This window comes from Peromyscus maniculatus, chromosome 5, assembly GCF_049852395.1.
Source record: "Peromyscus maniculatus bairdii isolate BWxNUB_F1_BW_parent chromosome 5, HU_Pman_BW_mat_3.1, whole genome shotgun sequence".
Lineage (NCBI taxonomy): Eukaryota > Metazoa > Chordata > Mammalia > Rodentia > Cricetidae > Peromyscus > Peromyscus maniculatus.
Window position 1 is genome coordinate 132,494,450 of NC_134856.1, and position 9,461 is coordinate 132,503,910.

General features: G+C 51.0%; 1 long non-coding RNA gene and 1 pseudogene across 1 annotated transcript; both read right to left on the bottom strand.

Annotated features, from left to right (window-relative positions):
* Window positions 1-2,601: 2,601 nt before the first annotated feature.
* On the bottom strand, window positions 2,602-4,886 carry LOC143273498 (uncharacterized). The gene is made up of 2 exons (XR_013051653.1): window positions 4,765-4,886; window positions 2,602-3,052 (listed from the first exon to the last, which is right to left on the bottom strand). It is a non-coding gene; the product is annotated as an uncharacterized LOC143273498 (long non-coding RNA).
* A 952-nt stretch (window positions 4,887-5,838) lies between these two features.
* On the bottom strand, window positions 5,839-6,343 carry LOC102904330 (small ribosomal subunit protein eS28 pseudogene; annotated as a pseudogene).
* Between the last annotated feature and the right edge of the window lie 3,118 nt (window positions 6,344-9,461).

Sequence of the window (9,461 nt, forward strand, 5' to 3'; positions counted from 1 at the left end):
ATGTGATTGGGTCATGAGGGCTCAGACCTAATCAGTTCATCACTAGATAATGTATAACATCTGATGTCTAGTAGACACTAGCCCTGTCATATAGTGTAGGGCAGAATAAGGGGAAAGGTCTGTGCATGGTCAGTACTGATGCACCTTCTTTTCCCCCAACAATTTCAACCCACCATTAGTTAAAGCTATAGATGTGGATCTAAAGAAACAGCAGACTGACTATATAGCAAAAGAAGTCTGTGAGGGGAAGGCAGTCATCAGAGTCCTTGTAGACCCCCATCTGCAAGGAATAGTCACTGGTCCAGGGGGAGGGTTGCCCTGGTTCACATGGAGTAAGTAGCTGGTGTACTCCTCTGAACAGACAGCTGCCATCAGCATTAGCAGCCAGGGCAAGATGCACCTTTGGAACTTCTCTGGGTACCCATGGACAGCAGCTCCAAGTGTGTGGGCAAACGACAGTGCTGAGCAAGGACTCAGCCTGCATCCTTGTGCCCATCATCATCCCAGAACCTCCTGGATGGCAAACAGACCCTACACACACTTCCCCTGTGGTTTGAGGAAGACCCTCATGGCTAATGTGGAACATTGAATATGGAATGCACAGGGCTTCCCAGAGGAGAGCTGCCACCCTCTGAAGTGAGACTGGAGGCGATTCAGCTTCACCTCCACCTGACTCTCCCCATCCAGGGCTTCTAACATGCTTCACTGCCTACCTATGGGACTCCGTCACAATCTTGCCCACTGGATGATCTCTCCAGCCTTGTGTGGGTAGTTTTTAAATCCCTACTTTGGATCAGATACCCGATATTAAAGAAGTTCATGAATTTTTCCTTGACATTTGTGAAGAGATTGGAAAGCGGTTCAAGTTTTCAAACTTTGCCTTTCTCATCCGGGAGCTTTGTACCTCTCAGCACCCAGCAGAGGTGCTGTCTTGGGACTTTCCTGGTGGCCCACACCCAGGGAAAGGGTTTTTATGACTATGCTCTGAGAGTTTGGTCTTAAAGTATCTACCAAAGGCCGGGGTGTTGAAGTGGAGACCAGGGCCCGCACTTCATTGAGTGAATAGGCAAGCCTGTGGGAGTGGAGATGTCTAAACAACCAGCTGACACCACCTGAGTAAGACTTAAGGTCTTCAGCATCAGTAGGGGACGGCAGGGACACTTTCCTTGGGTTGGATTTGACTAGAGCATTTGGGGATTTAGGTCACTTTGACAGACAGTGGAGTCTGGAGGAAATGTGCACAGGGGTTGGTCCTAGGACAGTCCTAGAACATCCTGGGGTGGGGGTGGGGAGATAGTCAGGACACAGACCTGGCTTCTCCTTTTCTGTGTGCCAATGAGCAGGTGTGCACAGTGGGCCACTCAGCTTATTCTTAGCCAGGTCTCCTCCCTCCGCGGCCATTTTCAGCTGCTGAGGAATTCCTTCCTCTTTAGTGTCTGCCTCCCACTCAGAATCTCTCCCTCTCTAGCCACATGGGACCCAGTGGGCCTGCCGAGGGACCGGTCTCTTCAGTGTGGAGGCTGGAGCCTCATGGTGTAAGAGGGGAGAAGACTTTAACTCACCCATGTGACCCTAGGACTCTTGCTGGGGCAGAGTCAACATGCAGGAAAAGGAAAATGTGGCTTTCGGCACAAACTCTGCCGGGAGCGGCACAGGAGGCCGTGCCCTCTGCAGCCTGTCCTCTGCATGCCTGCCCTCTGCATGCCTGCCCTCTGCATGCCTGCCCTCTGCAGCCTGCCCTCTGCAGCCTGCCCTCTGCATGCCTGCCCTCTGCAGCCTGCCCTCTGCATGCCTGCCCTCTGCATGCCTGCCCTCTGCAGCCTGCCCTCTGCATGCCTGCCCTCTGCATGCCTGCCCTCTGCATGCCTGCCCTCTGCATGCCTGCCCTCTGCAGCCTGCCCTCTGCATGCCTGCCCTCTGCAGCCTGCCCTCTGCATGCCTGCCCTCTGCAGCCTGCCCTCTGCATGCCTGCCCTCTGCAGCCTGCCCTCTGCATGCCTACCCTCTGCATGCCTACCTTCTGCAGCACTCTGCTCCCAGGGCATGGCTTACCTCTGTCACCTTACTGCCTGTGCCCACATTGGCCATCGTCTCAAAACCCTAGCCACTCAGGAGCAGGTCTTGCTCCCATCAGTTACCACCTCTGTAGCACAGGGCTCCCTTTCTGTCCCAGGCCAGCCTTGCTTTCTAAGCAGCCCTGTTGCCAACAGCTGGCATCTTTTTTTAGGGTCATGCCGGCAGCTCAGTATTTGTACCGAATGTTCTCTCCTTGTAGGCCTGGTCCGAGCCTTGGCTGGGAAGGGAAGTGAATGGCTTTGAGGCCGGAGGTTTGTGACATTCCCTTTGGCTGCCTGAAATACTTTCTCCCCAGACTTCATTCTCGAGACAGCTGCTGTCTCACCCCTGTGTCTTTCTGTCTTCCTCTTCTGATATCCTGACCACCCTGGCTGTCCCCGTACCTGTCCTGGATCTGGGGGAGTAAAGATCGGCCAATAGCACCCTTGAGACCCAGGCCCATTTCTTCACAGAAGTGCAGTGATCCACTCTCCCAGACTAGGAAGACTTCAGTGATAGGTCCCAAGAGCAAGGCTGCAACAGGTGCTTAGTAGTGTGGCTCTGGACTTTACCATGAAGATGATCTGCAGATGAGGCTCCTAGAACACTGGAGGTAATGTCATGCTCACAGAGGCAGATTCCATCCCTGGCCTTGGAGCCTGTGGCCCCTCTGCTTATCTTTGTCCCTCTAGGTGCCATCAAAGCCAGCAAAGTAGCTGTCAGGAGGACATTAGCCTTTCTGGGGAGGTGCTGGCAAAGGGTCCAAGTTCCCAAGGCTGACGAGCTGGAGACCACCTTGTACTACTCAAGGTTCCTGGCAGGCACCGAAGGCCCGCTGGAGGCCTCAGGATTGACAGGCAGTCCCCCCTGGCCAGCTGGAAGCCAGGACTCTGCTGCATCGCTGCAGTTCAGATGGCAGAGGGTTTATCTTGATGTCCAGGGTCTGAATGTGGTTGCTGTTGTGCTGGAAGGCTCTTAGGTCCTCTTCTCCTCACTTGCTATCATGGGCAGGTGGGCAGAAAAGGAGAGAGTCACTCTGTCACTGAGTACATACACCCAAGGCAAGCGTGCAATCTTCTGCAGACCAAGTATGACTAGTTCAAGCCATTTTCCAAGTCTATGATAGTTTTCAAAAGCCCATCAATGCAGTGTGGAGAGGCCTGTGGGGTGGGAAGAAGGGCTCTTAACAGGTGCCACTGTCCTCTCCCTGTGGCCCAGTGGAAAAGGATCTTGAGACTGTGTTCCTTGGCTTCTGTCTTAGTTCCCTTTCCTGTTGCTGGCATAAAATGCCCTCACAAAAGCCGTTTAAGGGAGAAAGGATTTACTTGGCTCACAGCTCCAGACTGCAGTCCATCATGACAGGAACGTCACAGCCAGAGTTTGAGAGAGCTGGTCACTGCATCTGTAATCCAGACACAGAGAGCAACAAACACTTCCCAATGTTCTGTGCCCGTCCTTTTAGACAGGCCAGGGTGCTGCCCAGGCCAACAGTGCCACTACAGGTACCCCCGTCTTCTCCCTCATTAACCTAACCAAGACCATCTCCCATGGTCTCCCCAGAGGCCTGTCCCCTGGAGACTCGAGATTCTGTCAAGGTGACGCCCAACACTAACCACTACAGATTCCGAATCCTATTGTCCCAGGGTCCCAGGGGGCTTAAGGCCAAGAGTTCTCTTCCTGAGGCTATTTCTCTATCATTCTTTTCCACAGTCTCTGACACAGAGATCTGAGAGAGAGACAAAGGACCAAGGGCTCAAGCCACAGACAAGCCAGACTTGGACCCGTGTCATTTATGCTATCACAGTATCACATTGGCTCCCACTGACCCTTGGCAGGATGCTGTCTGGCAGCGTCTGCCCTGTAAAAACTTTCACTTCACAGAAGTCTTCAAGTATATTTTTTCCCCTTGCCCTTAAGGCACATGGCATTACGCGTCAGGCCTTTGACCTTGGCTGGAGGTCAGACTGAGGGCAGGTGGTCGGCTCTGGGCTTACATACTTACAGATCACTGTGTTGTTATTGAGGACACAGGCATTTCTACCGGGATGTGTTGCTTGCCTTTGGCTCACTTCCAGTCACATGGACGGAACAGGCTTGGCTGCTCCCAGGCCCAGAACTCAGCAGTGTTCCAGGCAGCACCCCTTAAAGCCAGAGCGCCTTCTGTCAGGGTGCAGGAGAAGGGCTCTGCAACTGGACTGTAACCACCCGGAAGGATGGAGCTGTTGCAGAGGCCCTCGTGGCCCTCCTTCCTCCCGTCAGACTCTTGAAGCGACGACACCCACAGAAATTAGAATTTCCCCAGGAATCTCAGGCTGGAGGAAGGAAGAGGCTGAGCCTGGAGTCAGCCAGAGGTGGATCTTGGGGCCCAGAAAGAGATTTCACACAGTTCTGAAGACGTGTCCCACTGGAGCTTAGACATGAGGACAGGTGGCCCGTACCTTGGCCAGGACTGCTCAGCTCTGCGTATCTCTTCCCCTCTGTTCAAACCTAAACCTCATGTCAGGATACAGAAGAAGGTGGACATGGGGTGTCACAGGACCTCTCTGTTCTTCCCCATGTGCCACACTGAAGACACCTCCTTCCTCTCCTTTTCACTCCTGCCTGTCTGTTTAACTGGCCTACTGAGGACTAGGCCAGGACTAGCTTGTTAGGTCACCAGGACCCAGGCTCTGACCCTAACAGCTCTGGTAATGACTCTCGTTTCTCTCACCTTCTGTGTGTTCTCAGCTGGGTGGGCTCACATTTCTAAGCCACTGTTTTCCAAAGCTGTATTGTCAAAGTCTCCCCATCTTTTGTGCCAGCTTTCTCTGCCCACTCTGCTGTGGCACCCCTCGGTGGAGAAAAAGCAGGTCTCATAGAGGACTGTGAGACAGGCTGGGCTGTGGGACTCTGTCTTGTCACAGTGAAGTCATAATCCCTACTTGTTCTGTGTCCCCCTTTTTCTCCCTTGGTCCAGAAGATGCCATCAACATGCTATGGAGACATTTGGGCAACCTGGGATGGACCCTAGACAGCACCTGCCTGCCATCTCGATGACTCCAGCCTTACCTTTATGGGGACCCAGGCTGGGGAGGGCAGATGAGCTCTTAAATTTCCAGAAGCTGCCTGAGATGCCTCCTGCTCTCCGTTCCCAGTCTAGGCCCAGGGTGGTTTAGTTCTCAGCTGTTGGCCCCTGAGCAGAAGTTTCGTGCTGTGTTGGGTGATTTTTAGCTCTCAGGCTGTTAGAAACCCGCTAGCTGGACCTATGCTCTCCCGAGTGAATGAAATATCCGCCGCGGATTCCAGGCTGACAGGAACCTGCTAGCCTGCTGATACTTCTTTGCTCAATTTCAACCCCATGCAAATACGATACCCACTGGGCTCACTGACCATTTCTGTACCCGTGTCTGAAGGTTTCGATTGTGTTTATTTTGTCTTTGTCACAGCTGGGGAGATTACACAGATCTTCACCTGCCTCCTGCCACACTGGACCATTTGCTCATCTTCCTCCCTTCAAAACAGCACCGAGAGCCAGAGAGAGGTCCTGGGCTACAGTTTTGCTTGGACATCTGGACAATGACTTTAAATATTGACATTTGGTCTGCAGAAGACTGTATGCTTGCCCTGGGTGGCCTCAGTTATTGAGTGACTAGGTTCATTAGAGTAACACACACACACACACACACACACACACACACACACACACACACACACACCCCTCACACTGTAGAGAAATTACTTTATCCGCCTGCTCTACAATTTGTACTGTTTTGATGAAAGATGAAATAAAAAACATGCTTGCTAATTTTTTTTAAAACAATACAAATGCTTTATTTAATAGTTGCAGGTCATCACGGGCCAAGTGGTGGATATCCAGGACCCAGCAGCAAGGTCAGCGCACCTCCGAGCCTCTCTTTCTGACTCCAGTAGGGTGAGCACATCACCCTCTCGAATGGGGCCTTTGACGTTTCGGATGATAGAGCGGCTGGTGTCATCCATAAATTCCACGCACACCTGCGTGCACTGTCCCTGTGAGCACTGTCCCTGCGAGCCGGTCCTGCCCAGCACTTTGGTTACCCTAGCCAGCTTGATGGGTTGCACGCGACTCGTGTCCATGATGGTGGCGATCTGGCGGAGAGCCGTGCTTGCTAAATTTGTTCACCGTTCTGAGAAGCAAGAAGGCTTTGCTGAGATGAGCTGGGTGGCAGCTGAAACATCAGAGGACAATGGCTTTCCATGCAGGCAATGGGCCACTGACTACTGTGCCGGTGTGTCTACATGTGCTATGACTGTGTGCTCCCAAACAGTGGGAGTATTTGGTTACATGTGGTGAGTGTTCATACATGATGAGTTGGTCACTGACTACTGTGACTGGTGTGTCTACATGTGCTATGACTGTGTGCTCCCAAACAGTGGGAGTATTTGGTTACATGTGGTGAGTGTTCATACATGATGAGTTGGTCACTGACTACTGTGACTGATGTGTCTACATGTGCTATGACTGTGTGCTCCCAAACAGTGGGAGTATTTGGTTACATGTGGTGAGTGTTTATACATGGTGAGTTGGTCACTGACTTCTGTGACTGGTGTGTCTACATGTGCTATGACTGTGTGCTCCCAAACAGTGGGAGTATTTGGTTATATGTGGTGAGTGTTCATACATGATGAACACTTTTTTGTTTGTGAATGACCAGTTCACATGTGGTGTGAGTGTGTCCACTGCAGATGAATTTCTAAGCGGTCTTATTAAATAAAGAACACGGAGCCAAATATAGGGGTGAAAGCCTTAGAGGTCAGGGAAATAGTGAGAGCCACCAACCACCTTACCTCACCAGCTCTGTAGCTTCCAAAATGCGAGCTAATTCCTATCTAACCTTTATTGTCTTGCTTTTCTGCCCTCTCATTGGCTCTTAGCCCAGCTACCTCACTTCCTTTTCACTGCCTGTTTGTACAGACCTCCAGGTCTCTATGGTTGGTACTGGGATTAAAGGCATGTGTCACCATGCTTGGCTCTGTTCCCTAGTGTGACTTTGAACACACAGAGACCCTGCCTGCTAAGTGATGGGATTAAGGGCATGTGCTACCACTTCCTGACTTTTGTGTTAATGGCTTGCTATTTCCTCTGATCTCCAGGCAAACTTTATTTATTAACATACAAGTAAAATATCACCACATTTCAGCACAAAACAAATATTACCACAGTCCACATGTGGTAGAAGTGTGTGTTTATATGTGTTATGAGGGTCAAGTTCATATGTGGTGTGAGTGGTGTGTTCACACCTGGTAGGAGTGTGTTCACACGTGGTGTGACTTCATGCTTTTTCTTTGCTCTTTCCTTCATGGGCATCGGCTAATCCGCACTATGCTCTCTTTATAGTGCCAGTTGATGTGACTCTGGGCTGAGGTCTACACCCATGGTGGACGTGGCTGGTCCCTAAACTCTGGGTATCTCCCTTTATGGTCTCTCCTCCCCATATCTATGGGTCCAATGAAAAGAGGCAGCTGTGGCACCCATCTGTAATCCCAGCACAGAGGAAGCTGAGGCAGGAGGATCATGAGTTGGGAATATTGTCTCAAAAACAAATTAAAAAAAAAAATGTCTGCCAGCCCCAGAAGCCCTGAGCTCCTGTGTGGAGGAGACTCCTCCTACCCCAACCCACAAGGGACAAGCTTCTTCCTGCTGAGTCACTGAGAGTTCAGGATTGTCTCCACAGGCTGTGGCTTCCTTTGGTTCTCATGCTTATGGACACCTTGGGGACAGGAACAGTTCTTAGTCTCTCTGGTCTTTGCAGAGTCTAGCTGGTGACAGACACATCACCGGCTAGGGATTTTATGGGGGCAAATGAGTGACATGTAAATGCACCATCCTGGGACAGCAAAAAGCTGTGATTTTTTTTCTTCATAAGACAAAAGGAGAAAGGGCTGAGATTAAATCCTGCCAGGGGCCCAGCATTTGTAAGTAAATACATAAAGACACTTGAGACATGGAGAAGCTCAAAACTTCACACATGCTTAATTTTTGACCTTGACTATGGGTGTTGGTCAGCCTATTGAAACCCATTTAGATGGCCTTTACTAGAGTTAGCAGCTACAAGAGCCCAGATGTGATCAACAGATCAGCAGACCCTTGAGAAATCATCCCAATACCCTTTACAGATGGAATTCAAAAGTGTGTTGTGTATTTATTTTCAGCCCCAAGAGATATCTTGGATGCCTTTCTATCCGGTGTACTGGGTTTGATTTGAAGGTTTTATTGCGAAAACACCATGCCACGGATGCTTAAGTCTGCACATAATGGGATGGGCACCCAGCCACCACCGGCCACATTTCAAGTCTGGATGTTCTAGAGATGACGTTTTAGAGAGGTTCACAGGAGTTAAGGCTTTCCTCTGAGCCTCTGACATGTCCGACTGTGGATTCCAAGTTTATGGCTCTGTTTGCTAATGCCTTCTGCGAAAGACGAATTCCTTTCCCAGACACGAGTGTGTTTGGCCCCGCAGCTCTGCTTTGCTGAGTTTCCTGGGGGAGACTTGTTTTGCTCAGGCCTTGGACAGCGGGGGCAGTGGTCATGTCTTTGGTGAGGAGGTTGTATTACCCCATGTCTGCTCCTCTCCTTCGCCTTCCTAGGCCTGGGAGTCATAAAACTAAGGTAAACAGAGGGAAAATAGAGACTTGTAGCTTGGGCAGGGTGACTCGGAGCAGAGGCCCTGAGCACTCACGGGGCAGGCGATCCCTTGGCTGGGGCACCTAGGCATGCTTTAAACTTGCAATGCTATGAGAGCCTTCATTTGTGAGGTGGGGGTCTGTTTCCCCTCTGACTTCCACAAGCTTAAGACACAGAAAAGATTGGTCTCTGATGGGTAACAGCTCTCTGTGGCCCTGCCCCACTGGGCAGGCGGAGGCATCTGACTGCAGCTCTTATATGAAGAAAGAATGGGACAGTGAAGTCTCAGCAGGGAGGAAGAAGCCAAGAAGAGACCGCTTTCTCTAGACCCAGTAAAGCATCCTTATGGCTAGTCCATTTGTGATACTGTAACAGAACACCCAAGGCAGAGCAGTTTATAAAGAATAGAGGTTTATTTTTTACTGTTCTAGATGCTAGGGAGCTGGTGAAGAGAGCCTTCATGCTGTTCCACCCTATGGCAGAGGGTAGAAGAGCTCACCTTTCAAAGCCGGCACATCCAGTGTTGAATTCCCAACACGTGATTTTGGGGTGTGCGTTCCAACCATAGCAAGCACCACTCCTGTTAAGCTTGCCATGCCCGCCCAAGCCTAGTCTTATGTATGATTGTTGGACATCATAGCCAGGCAGGGCTGTGAACCTCACAGTGACTCCTGTTTCACGTGCTCTCAGTCCCGGGGTAGGTCAGGAAGTGTCTGCGGCATCCTCTCTGCTTAGGAGCCCAGTACCCCTGTCTGAGGCAAGAA